The sequence below is a fragment of the Apostichopus japonicus genome, chromosome 9 (assembly GCF_037975245.1).
Source record: "Apostichopus japonicus isolate 1M-3 chromosome 9, ASM3797524v1, whole genome shotgun sequence".
In the NCBI taxonomy this organism is placed as follows: domain Eukaryota; kingdom Metazoa; phylum Echinodermata; class Holothuroidea; order Aspidochirotida; family Stichopodidae; genus Apostichopus; species Apostichopus japonicus.
The window spans coordinates 32,887,213-32,901,464 of record NC_092569.1 but is presented as its reverse complement, the minus strand read 5'-3'; positions in this window follow the sequence as shown (position 1 = coordinate 32,901,464).

Sequence of the window (14,252 nt, the reverse complement as noted above, 5' to 3'; positions counted from 1 at the left end):
GCAGCAAAAGATGTTCACATTTTGTACAAATTAAATCAATATTTACATATGGAATATTGTAAGTATCGTTAAAGTACAGTGCTACACCTACGCCTCTGCCTGTTTCTCTGTCTTTATGCTCATATAACCGAGTAGACGTAAATCACCTAGTTGTGATTACAGGATTGTATTCGGAATGTGGTCACAGGGGATCATAGTGAAGTATTATATAAGCCAACTAGAAGAGGTCACATTAAATTTTACTGTGTCAGACAAAATGTTTGACACTGGATTAAAATGTTAACTGGTTGTAAGGAGCAACCAAATGGTTGTACCCACACAGATGCCGTATTTAAACTGAATGATATCTAATGATGGGTGTATTGTACATGGGGATTTGTTCAAAATGATACCAAAATATGTCTATAGTTTCTCTAATTGTAATATTACAACAAGGAAGTAGGCGGTCTCAACGACAATCATTGTGTCGAATAACTTCCTCATTTACTCTCTATTTAGAAATATCCAGTACTCTTTATTGTTTATAATTTAATTCGTTAGACGCATTTTATATTACAGATTGGCTCACTAGTTCAGACATATTAAGTACAGTTTAGGCGTTAATTCATAAGAAAAAACCGGCGATAACAATTTTAGTCATTTGTTTCCCATGACCAAGCTGAGCTGTTTAAGATTTTGTTATTAAAGCGCCAGTTACCCCCGGACCTTACTTTAAGTAAACTGGAGTTATTCACAGGTGTTCTTGAGAGTTGTACTTTTAATCGCTAATACGAGGTCATCGTGGTTAGTATAGTAGGTAGCTGTTTCGTTAAGCTGCAGACTATTCTCAGTGTTTGTCACCAGTGTTTTGTAACCCATGAAGGCTAAGTAAGTACTTTATAAAGCAATCGTCCAGATACTTGTTGTGTAAGTATTAAAGCGAGAGCGGAGTCACATATTGAAATAAAAAGTATGATATGGTGGTGATGTAACTAATCACATTGATTCAGCCCTCAGCTTCATAGCTTGTTTTGTTGATGAGCCTATTACAGATATCTTCAATATACTTAATTAGTAGCACAGAAATCTCTGACGCCATACACGAAGTTAAAGCGAAATCACTTGGTTGAGTTATTAGATTGTTAAACCAATGGATTTACATGGACTTTTAGGCCTGCCCCGTGGAGCCAATGTCATCAGCAATTGTACTTGTAAGGATCGTTCCAGAGATTTAGCAAATTTTATTGATGAACGTCTTGAGAACCGCAATAGCTATTAAAACATATTCAGCACTCATTTTGTTTTTCTTGGACTATAATTATCAAGACGAAAGAGCTACCTTAAGTCATCGTTTAAGACACATGCGATGTTTTTCTGTTGTACCTTACACTAAATTGATGTGTACCTGCATGTTGTTTTGTAATGATATGACTGTTAATGCAAGCTGACGGAGTAATATCACACAAGGTTGTTAACATACAAATATTACTTAAACCACACCCCACCCAAGTACTCCAGCCACCTTCTCCCCACCATGGAAGTTAGTTATTGAAGAGAATAACACATTTAACTGAAAAAAAAAGTAAAGAGGAAAATATTTGACATTGATCAAGGTCTTTATCCAACAATTATACTTCCTGGAAGAAAATCATTCGTTTCGTTTCGTTTATTCCAGTATAAATTGCATAAAATACAATTCATAAATAGGAAAATGGTGAGTATAATAAATAAAATGTTATGTGCATTCATAAAATGTATAAAAGTTAGGAATCAGTAACCCAATTAGGAATAAAATTTGTGGAAACTATACAAATTACATCAAATCAAGTCATTTAAAGTGTCATGTTGAATAAAAATAGATGCTCTGTATACAAACGAGTTTCTGAAAATTTGCACTCTATATATTATCATGAGATGAAATTTAAAACATCAGGTCTACATAATCCACCCTACAGTTTAGCTACATGAGTACGCGTACGTTTCATTATTAATTGGAAGAGCTGATTTTATTTGCTTCCGGAGGGTACACATGACGGAGGAGAGCCATCATCTCATACTTGTAAATGATGAGCGTTTATTCAAACACATTTCTAGCAATATTTAAGAAACTTCGACAGTAATTATTCATAGTCGGAATATTATTAAATTTCTCTCGTGTTCTTCACCATTTTCTCCCATTCTTTCTTTATTTTTATTTTATTTTACAGAGTAGCATGAAAATCCTAACTATTATGGTTGCTGAAAAATTTTTTGATCAATATAAATGAGTACCATTCCAAAAACGTTTAGAATATTTCCACCTGCTTATGTTTGTGTTATGCCATCCTTCAACACAACAAAGATCACTGTGAATTACGGGTAGCAATTTGGTAACAAAATATTCGGGGTCTCATACTGCTTGCGAATTCCTATCACCGGACACATAGATTTCACCGATACTAGGATATATAAATGAATATTCATGTTTATTTGTCTATAACCTATGAAATATAAGTGAATACAGATCTTTTGATTTCAAGTGTCGTATACGCCACATTTGTATATAATAAAGTTGTACAGTGATGAGTGGGATTGGGATACGTTAGGAATATGTGATATTGAAAATGGTTGTGTTAAAGTTCTAAACAAAATATAATTGGAAGAGCTCCCTCTATTCTATAAGCGATTATTCAAACATACATAATACAAAAGAATCAGCAAAAAGACTTACATAAGAAGCTTACATAAAGAAATCATAGAAGTTGTTAAGGTTACACAAATTGTTGTTTTGCTTAGAAATGAAATAGTGCAGGTCAAGTTGAAAGCGAAACTTAAAATAAAATTCGTGCACATGTGGGATTTTGTTATCCAGCCTACAAGTATAAATGTACTTTTTAGCATGCAAAATTAAAAAGTTCACAGGATTATCTATATCACCAAAATTACCAAAACAAATGTTGGTCAAATTAAAAGAATAATTAGTTTTAATGCAATTTGAATTCACTGCCTCCCAGAATCGCTCAACGTGACTACAATTATAAAACAAATGTATAAGCGTTTCATCGGCATTCCTGCAAAATGAACAAAGTGGAGAATTAACCATTTTCATTTTATAAAGCAAGCTATTTATGCCTAAAATACGTTGTAGAAAACGCAATTGTAAATATGATACTCTGGGGTCATTCACAGCCGTATAAGGCAGCCTAAAAATCTTATTCCAAACTTTTTTCACTGGAAAATTCATAGCTTGCCACTTCATAATAGACGACGGGGGCGTGCAGAGACCGGTAATTAGCTTATTATAAACATTTTTGGTTATTTAATGTGTGCGCATGCACATATTAAAGTTATTTTCACTCATTGGGAGCAAAACAGAATCATGGTACCCCCTCCAATAACTAGGAATGGCGTGAATAATCCCAAAGTACGAAGTAAAAGGAAAATTTCTAATATATATTTTCGCTTGAAACGTGTTATATGGAATTACCGAGCCATCATTTTTAATGAAATCTTTCACATGAATTGTTCTGTGATTTAAAAGATTATACTGGGAAATTACTTTATTGTTAACCAATATATGACTGTTGTTTAAAATGATTTCATTACCATAATTACTGTCTGGATGATAAAAATTAAACTCAGCCCAAGCCTCACACACTTCTCTGCAAAAAATATTAGAAATACAAGAAACTGCCTCGTTATTGAAATTACATTTAAAAAGAAAAGCACCACCGAACTGTTTTAGGTACAAATCAAAAAATATTTTCCAGTTTCCTCTCTGAGGGGCTAAATACCGTTTTACCCAGCTACAGTTTAGACTTTTAATAAAAGATTCAATATCTGTCATATCAAAGCCACCATTAACTTTCTTATTAACAAGGGTGCTCCGTTTAATCTTATAAGGTATATTGTTCCAAATAAAATTATACAAAATTTTATTAACCTCTTTAATGAAACTAAGAGAAGGATTTGGTAGAACACTAAAAAGAAAAACAAGTTGCGAAATGGCCAAACTCTTAATTATAGTTATTTTACCAGTTGGTGTTAAGTCATGTTTTGACCACATCCCAAGTAACTGTTTGAGCCTGGATAATTTGGGAAGATAATTCAACGAAAAGAAATCTTCATTTTTTGTAGTAAATGTGACACCAAGATATTTCACGGGACAAGATGCATTTGAAACCTGTTCAATGAAACAAAAAAAATGTCCGTAAATCATATAACTGAAATAGTAATTTTACTGTACACCCCAAGCTTCATTGTATGCGTAATGAATCTGGTAATGACCAAATAATCAAACATACATGTTTTTATCATACCTACCCAAGCAAAAATATGAAAGAGAAAAGTAACAAACAAACACTTAGGCAGATTTCAATAATAACATATTGTTAACCCACAATGATTTAAACCCAGATAAGGATGAGATATTCTTTCATACTCTTCTTCAACATATCCATAAACCGTGGTACCTTTCAAGAAAATTGTGAGGATAATTTTGTGTTGCCCAACTGCTTGCCCAACAACTTGAGCTCACATGTCAATGTACAATTTACTATGTAAACTTCCTGTCTTAGTGAACTGATTGGTTTCATATTGCTAAAAGATGTCCAGTCTTTTGATCAAAGTTTGATGTACACTCATTATTTACCTACTGTGTAAACTTCCTGTTTATGTGAGCAGTTGGTTTCATGAGTGAGAATTGAGATGCTAGCTTACTCCATGATATAAGCCCACCATTGTGAAAAATTCCTGTTTACATGAATAGCTTGATTTCAGACTACCATTAATGCTAGATTACTCTCCACAAGAGATAGTTTCGGCCACCAAATTTAATAGATATTATAATTTTTGAACACTAAACATCAGATCATTCACAAGAAGCTGAACAATAACAAGCATAGTACTGACTATACATAAAAAAATATGATAACTTAGCACAGCATCATAAAGTACAGTATGAGCATCAGGACTACACAAAGAAAACTGGTACTTTCTTACCTCCAGGCATGGCTATATAAAGGTTTATATAGGTATAGCTATATGTACTAATATGGTCCCTCAACTTGTGAGGCTAATTTACCTAATTTCTTGCATAGCAGTTGGGTTCCTTCAAAAATCCCAAACACAGAAATGTACACATGATTGCTGGAATATTGGACAGACAGTCAGTAGATAACAGTATAACACCCTGTTGCCCAAATGAACCATTAAAACTTGATTGCATATATGCTGGCTGTGGCTGACCTTAGAAAAACCTAAGGTCTAGTTGCATACGCAGCTGTGTGAAAACATGTGAATCAGTTAGGAGTAATTCTAAAGTATTTATGTAGATGCATTATTTTTATAGAAAAATTTGCAGGTCCATGTGGTTGTACTTGTACAGCACAGTAGGCCTTCCTCACTGGTGCATATTACAAAATTAGGGAATACAGTAACTATGAACACTAAGTTCAGATACTTATTACTAATACTATAGGCCTTAGTCCTATGTTATATGCCTAGTTAATTATGACTGAGCATAGGTGAGGCTTCATACTTAATACTTTTCTTTCAAATGCTCATTCACAAGAATTATTCTTCAAACAAGGACAGCTGATAACAATTTAGAACCTGGAGGAGGTGGGGATGAATAGATCACCTACATGTAGGCCTTGTGGTTAGAAAATATATTTCCATCAATTTGTTGAGGCAAAAACAATTTACTTTTTGGTGATGAGAAGGCCCAGCTTTCCATGGCATAAATATGAGGAGTGAAACTAAAGACCCCAGTCCCTGTCAGTCTTCTTTAGGAAGGATATTTTAATTTTTAACCGTATACAGTACAAAGTGGCTATTCTTACGACTAGTTGTAAGAATAATTTCGGACTACTCATGTGCAGTTGCTATTTTTAGGACCAGGAGTACTATTTTTAGGACGAGGAGTAACAATATTTTCCGGTTAGGGTTAGGGTTAGGATTGAGGTTTAGGGTTATGTTAAGGGTTAGGGTTACCCCTACTGCAAGCGCAGTTGCTTTATTTACTTTACTGCGCTTGAATTCGCCTTTGTTGTAAGAATAGTTTATAAATAATTGTTACACTAGTCATAAGAATAGCCACGTCCTATACAGTATCTTCATGACAAGCATTCACAAACAGTGATGATGATGACTCTGTAATACAACTTACTGCTATTTTGTGCTAGGATAAGTATGATATGGTTAGCATACGCTAGGTCCATTGGAAAAATAATGAATGATAGGCCTAGTTACAAAGCCTAGGCTCAAATCATGTATGTTACAAATACAATAGCATAGACACTGCGAAGTTCGAACACCTAAGCCTTAAAATACCCCAAAAACTATCTTAATTTTATTGACAAATATGTACGTATATACTTTGGCACGGGTCATTTTGGAGAGGAAATAACTGTAGCTTCCTAGTTTTTAGTTATTTTGGCTTTTGCTTGTAGGTTATCATGGTGAAATCGTGTATTTCTTAGTGGTGTCCGAACTTCGCAGTATTATGTACTTCGCAATACTGACAGTTACCTAGGACAATACCCTGTAGTACAACTATGTACTAGTATTACCCTATACAGTTTTAGCCTAGCTTAGCAAATCATTACCTTTTTGTGTGATCCTAGAGCAAATGTTCTGCGAAATCTGCGTTGCTAACAGAAGTCAAATCATGGACATGTTTGTAGAGTTCTTTCTCCATTTGCCAGTTTACATAAGAACGTAGAAGATAGATCTTCGTGGCATCTCTTCGTCGCTGTTGTTCCTTTGCACTGCTGTTTTTGTAAGGTCCATGCAACAAAGGCCTTCCTCCACTTGAACCTACGCTCGTTCCAGGATAAGGCCGTTTTCTTTCGCCCGATTCTCCTTGCCCTCATCCCTTTTCCATGATTGTCCCTATATTCTAGTCTAATCGAATGTATTTGTACGAAAATCGTACAATTTTCTTCACTCAAAAGGCACACAAACAACAAACTATCGCGTACGAAAATCCTTTGCGGTAAACAGTACAGTAATCTGAAATGCTGTGTTATAACATTATGTGTGCATGGGTACGGGCTTGTTACAGTACGCATACGCTTGCCTGTGCTATTCACTGATCTAAATTTGCCACCGAGGTCACGTGAGTTTTCGGGGTCCCAGTAAACCTCGCTGAAACCTCGATAATGACAGCGCCCTCAAAAAAAGTCTACGGGCGATATCGCCTTTAACATTAAAACCATACTCATGAAAATACCAGGGAACCCTTGAAACCATAGCACCCAATGGAAAAAAGAATGATTTGCTGAAATTAACTTTTAAACCCGAAGCGGCAGAGGAATTATTAAGAATGTTTACAACCTCTACAAGAGAAGCCCGTGAACCATCTAAAAATAAAACAGTATCATCGGCATATTGTGAAGTTCTAATTTCAGAGTTATTAATAGATATACCCTTGATACGACAGCTTGTTTTAACCATGAATGTGAGAAATTCTGAACATAAGATAAAGAGGTAAGGACTGAGTGGACAACCCTGTCTTACACCTCGAGAAATACTAAAATACTGAGAGAGATGACCATTCTTAATAACACAAGATGTGACGTTCCCATAATAAGTTCTAACCCACCTAATAAAATTTGGACCAAAATTGAAGAATTTTAAACTTTGATAAAGAAACTCCCAGTCCAAACAATCAAAAGCCTTTTCAAAATCTAGAAACAGAAGAGTACCTGAAATATTGTTGGAATTACAATGATCAATGAGGTCTAAAACTAGTCTAATGTTCTCACCGATGAAACGTCCTTTTAAGAATCCAGTTTGCTCATCACTAATAATCTAATTTAAAACACGCTTAATACGGGTTGCCAAGCATTTGGCTCCAATCTTGTAGTCAGTATTAAAAATTGCTATAGGCCTCCAATTCTTCAAATATTGTAAATCTTTTGAAGGCTTTGGAATCAAAGAGATTATTGCCCTGCCCTGTTCATCGGCTAAGTGTGTACAACTGAAAGCAAAATTAAGAGAATTAACTACAAAGTTACCTAAAATGTCCCAAAAATGTACATAAAATTCAACTGATAATCCATCAGAACCGGGGGTTTTATTCTTATGCATGGACCCAATAGCCTCTTTACATTCATTGATGGAAAAAAGACCCTCGCACAAATAACTCTGATCATCGGTAAGACAAACATCATCAAAAAACGAGACAGGAGAAATATTAGGACACTTAGTATAAAGTTTACGATAAAAACTAACAGCTTCACTTAAAATATCCTGACAATTTGACACAATATGACCATCTTCATTGCGAAGCTGTAATATGTTATTATTTACCTTGTTGTAACGTTCAAGATTAAGAAAATACTGTGAATTTTTCTCACCATATTCACACCATCTAGCCCTAGAGCGAATAACCATGCCCTGAAATTTATAATCGTATAACATATCTAAATTGTTTCGCAGATCTGCTAAAGTGCTATTTAAACGTCCAGATGGGCATATAGTGATTAAACTTTCCAACCTGGCAATCTTATTTACTAGATAGTATTCATACCTGTTACGCTCTTTCGCACGAATGGAAGAATAACGCATACTAAAAGAACGGATGTTCACCTTAACAGCTTCCCAGAGAAGGGAATCATTCAAATAGGAATCACACGAAGCAGTTCTGTTAATAATATCAATAATAGAATCAGAATAGCACAATTCTTCTAAGAGTGAAACATTTAACTTCCAGTAGCCACGGCCCCTTGGCTCAATCTTACAATTAATAGTGAGAGTAACGCTAGAATGGTCGGACCTAAATATAGAAACAATGTCAGCTGCACTCACAGTTTGAACAATGTGTCTAGAACACCAAAAGAAATGAAGTCGACAGTGAATAGAATTATCAGAAGAATGCCAGCGACATACATAGTGGTGAAATACGATGATAGTTCATTAGAAACCAGGCAATCTGGTACGGGTATCAAGTGGGGTAACGATGATGACTTCTTTACAACAGTTAGTGTCTGAAAGACTGCGGCAAAGATAGCTACTTACCATGAAGGCAACCTTTTGCAAAGCTACTTGTTGTATTGTTGATTGTATGTGATTGGATAACGACTCTCCATATTGGTAAACGCAAGACTAAATGAACAAGAATTGATCGTTATTACATTAACCTCATTTATAGACATAAAACTATTTATCCTGGTATTTAAAGGAATGGGAGAAAATGCAAGCACTGATAGGTAAGACTGGAAAGGAAGGCTTGAAAAGACGAGTCATGGAAACTGACCCAAATAAAGTACGTCCTGGGACAGCTACCAAAGTGAAAGGCCTTTGTCTGCCTTTGACTTGGAACAAGTCCGTGATGTTAGTGCTGGGGCTGCTATATTCTTTGCATGGGTGAGTTTCGTGTCCTGCATTGTTGTGTAATAGCAATTTGCCTCACATCAAGTTTGTTCCAAGGTATAGATTCATTACAATGTAGCTATATGGCTTAACCATTCAAATGTCAGTCCATAAATTTGTGTTCAACATAAAGTAATTTCAGTCCCCCACCTTCTACATTCCCCCTCTCCAAATTAGTATTATTTCAATACTCATATCCATCATTGGTGACCATACTGATCAGGTCCAGGCTGTCCAGCTTTTGTAAAAGTCATGAATTAAATTATGTCTTCCAAATCTTAATGACATGACAGACTGTTGTCATAGAAATTGCTGAATGAATATGAAATGAATTTTCATGTGTCTAGTAATACAGCTTTTAACAGCATAGTTTTTCTGGCAGAAGCCAGCAGACAGTAATGCCAATGCTCGGAGCAAACGTGGCTACATTTTATTCCAGACGTTTGGGATTTTAAAGTTTGTGTGAACTCATAGACCAGTAGCATATCTGTTACAAATGACTGTATTCTGAAACGCTGAGTTGATTGTTTGTAATTCCAGAATGCACCACTATATAGTACAAGGAAATGGCGAGTAAAGACTACAAGGAAATGGCGAGTAAATGTAAGAAACCCTTTGGATATTCTTTGTCATGAAATTTACGTTATTTGGCTGGAAGTTTATCTGGAGAAACTCTTCATTCCAGTCGGCAGACTGGAGATGTTAATTTTTCATAATAATACAGTGGAATGAACAGTACAAAACATTACTGGTGTAAAGTGTTAGAGACAGTGTCAAAGGGCAAATAATTGTAAGTTAGGGTGGTTTTGTGAGGCACATGGGTGGGGTTAGATTGGGGTGGGTTGAGGGGGGGGCAGCTACTGTTAAGTTTGAAGCTACCATTATTATACGTTATAAATCGGGGTGAGTGTAAGCTTAATGCCAAAAGGAAGATGCTTCATTAGTCTACTGGAATAACCCATTGACTGGCAGGCAAATCAACTGTTTGCGGTTTGTTAGTCTAATGGGTTACAAAATCCACATCATGTAAAATACATGTAAAATGTAATCATCTTTCAGATAGTAATCATATAAATATTCCATTTTATCATAAAACAGTCTTCAGCAACGGAAGAAGATGTCCTGGAGCGTGAGAGGCAAAGGGCTTGAGGAATCACTCCAACTGAGTTAAAAGGAGGACATAAAAAAAATTAAGACAGAAAGAACTTCTGGATCTCTAACCATTACCATCTGAGTCAAAGCAGCTCACACTAGTAAGTTGGTTAGCTACAGAATATTTCTGGTATGCATTATTGGTCACCTTGATATTCAAAGATATTTCTTTCAATCTTAAAGGATCATAGTAAACTAGCGAACACGCCAGGTGAATTTGTTTGAAGACGGAGCTGGATGATTGATTCATTGCTTGTGCAGTTTCACTGAATGAAAACATGTTTAATAGGCCTTGATATGAAGGTGTTGCCGCAATTGAAAGGCCTGCCTTGTGAAATATGTCAACATCTCTGGTATATCTTCATTTGTTGTTGCAATTAATCGTGTTTGCAGTTAATATCCAGTCAGAATATGCAATTTTAATCGAATCCATTTAACAAAAAGCTTTGGTTTGTCTCAGTCTCGCTGCCACAAAGTAAGGGTTTCAGAAAGTTTCAGTACTCCACGAGAGCAGAAACACAAGTAAAGGGAACATCACCGTAAAAAAAGCACCTGATAGATTCAATATTCCATATTCTAGTTTCAAATGTAAAAGAATGCGAAAACTTTTACAGTCACGTTAAAATATATACATTCCTACAATGCACATGTAAGTGTGCGTCGTTTCATGTCGTTGGTTCTGCTAAAGAGAACTAAGTCACGCCTGAGGCCTATTGTATAGCAGTGTACAACTTCTCTAGTCTAAAATGATCTTTTTTCCTTGCACCTTATGGTAGGCAATCAGTCTCAAATAGTGGGGAATCGACTTATACCGATTTAAATCGACATATACCAATTTCCTCAGACTTATACCAGTTTCAAGCAACTCAAATTGACTTCTACCAATTTAAATCAACATATACCAGTTTAATTCTACATATCATCGATTTAAATCGACACATACCAGTTTAATTCGACATATCATCGAGTTGTATAGACAGATACCAATTTAAATCGATGATAAGTAAAATAAATCGGTATATGTCAATTTAATTTGACATCTTCCAGTTTAATATGTGGAATTAAATCGGTAGAAGTCAATTTCGATGGACTTAGACCAGTTTCTAGCAGCTCAAATTGAAATATACCTATTTAAATCGACATATCTTTAGTTAATTTACATATTCCAAATCCTTATTTCAGTGATGATTGACATGTGAAGATACATCACGTGCAATAACCTGACAAGGCGGGCGAATAATTGAAAATAAACACGAGATATCGTGTCGAATTAAACTGGTATATATCGATATAAATCGATGATATGTAGAATTAAACTGGTATATGTCGATTTAAATCGGAATATGTCGATTCCCCACGATTTGAGACTGATGGCCCGCCATAGCACCTATGGGGTAAATCACGGCTGAAGATAAACAATTGAGCATGCGCATTAGCATAGCAAGGCAGTTGTGGCTAATAAGTTTAGGCAAATATAAAACAAATTAGGGAGACTACCTTTAGTCTGCATAGACTATACTGCCTATATGTGTTTGCCTGTAGAAACCCAGTACAAAATTAATCCAAAACCTGTTACGTTTTTCGTCGGTTTGATGACTGGGAAACGTAAAGAAACTTAAACTTTGGTTTTCTGAAGTGTTTTTTTTCAACCTCCTACTACACAATTCAATGGTATTTTGATAGTAACAGTATGACAGAGTGTCGTATTGGCGTAGTGTTATAGTTTGATCAAAATTTTAAGCGCTTAGGAATGTTTGCGAAAAGAGCAAATTCCTTGTACAAAAGTGCTAGGTTTGATCAAGTTTTACATCAATGGAAAGGTACAGGTGTAAAGATTCAATGTAACATACAATTGAAAGCAGTGGCGTCACCAGACTTTTCAGTCTGGGGGCCACAGGGGGCACCAGCATTTGATGGGGGCACTTAGGTGGATACGGATCGCCGTCCTGGGGGAGGGGTCTAAGGGGGGCCCCCTCCCCTTTGGAAAATTTTCGCATACGGAGGATGGGCTAGATGCAAAATGGTGCCACATTTGATGCTAAATTCGATCTGAAGATATCTCCAGAAATTGCTATTTTTGAGGTAATGATTTTAACAACGCGCAGAATTTTGCAGAGGATATGAACCACATGTTGTCGATATTATGCCTAACCCTATCAATAGAACCTACATTTGTTGAATTAATGTGTGCATGACCCCCGACTCCTTTCTTGTCCTTCTCGTTTTCTCCCATTATCTATTAAGATGTAACAGGTTCCAGCATCGTTATTGGCTCCTACCAGGGATCTCACCATGCAATCCAAAGTTTGATCACACATCGAGTATGGCTCAGTATGCAGGTGTGAACATTCGCCATTTGTTCCTACAAGCATCTGACCTCAAATGACCTCTGCACCCCCTACACAACAGGGTTATGGGTCCACAAATATAGGCAAGTATGGTGCCTGCTGACCCTCACATTCTCACATTTCTCAGATGATGGGAGTTGAATATAACAAAATATATATATATTTTGTTACCAACCCAAATCTCAGATGGGGGGACTCGGGGGGCACTGGGTTTTCCAGGAGGGGGGCACGTGCCCCCTGGCGCCCCTTGGCGACGCCACTGATTGAAAGGATTAGAGAATGTCGAAAACCACCAGCTATGCATTTTAAACAGTTTGCATGCCGACTTCGAAATTCCTACAAATGTTTCCAAAAATGTCCTTTTAATTAATTAAAGACCTCATTTTATAAATGTTATTTTTTTATTATTTATGTGGCTATAATAATCCTATAATTCCCAGTATTCTCATCTTTGTACTGTTTGCTAATAATTAACGTCCACCTTGATATGTACATATTTCCTACTGTATTTTATTTTTACTACAGTTAGAGGATATATTTATAAAGTCATTTTATCATTCACTTTGGTTGTGTCGCTGGTTATGTACACTTGTAAGTAACACTATCAATAATTACATACATTTTGTGTAGTATATTGTAAAGAATCTCACATTTTAAAATAAGCAACACGAACGATCCAGGTCCACATATATTTAAGAATCCTTATCAAAAGAAGCTTAGAAAAAAGGTGATAATTTTTATAATCTGTTGCTTAGAATACTTACAAATAGGCTTCAGCTTTGAATATTTGGGCTTAATTTCACATACTTACGAGAAGTATGAAACTATGAATATATGTTGCTTAGAATACTTAGGAATAGGATTTATTTAGAAATATACGTGGCTTAGAATATTTACGAAGAGTATTGAGCTATGAATATCTGTGGCTTAGGATACTTACGAAAAGTATTAAACTAAGAATATCAGTCGCTTTGAATACTTACGAATAGTAATAAATTATGAATATCTGTGGCTTAGAATAGTAGCGAAAAGTATTAAACTTTTAATATCTGTGGCTTAAAATACTTATGAATAGAATAATAATATTGTTACGAGGGCCCATTGTAGTCTAACGCTAGTCACTGCTAGTGAGAAACCTAATGTTATAATGTGAAGAGTAATTGAAATTGCCTACGTGATAAATCAGTATTTGAGAAATTAGGTCGGGTTACCGTGTCAGAATGTTATAATACACGATTGTTCTAGTATATTCCTCATGATGACGCGCTGGTCTCGGGTTAACGTCGGTTTACGTGAAATCGCGTGTAAGCTGTGCAATCTTCGTGGATTCTCTGGAATGTTCGCGAGGTGTGCGAAGGACTTCCGCGAAACGTAGAGACCGGGTCGCATTGTTACTCAGGTGTATCGAGAAAGCTC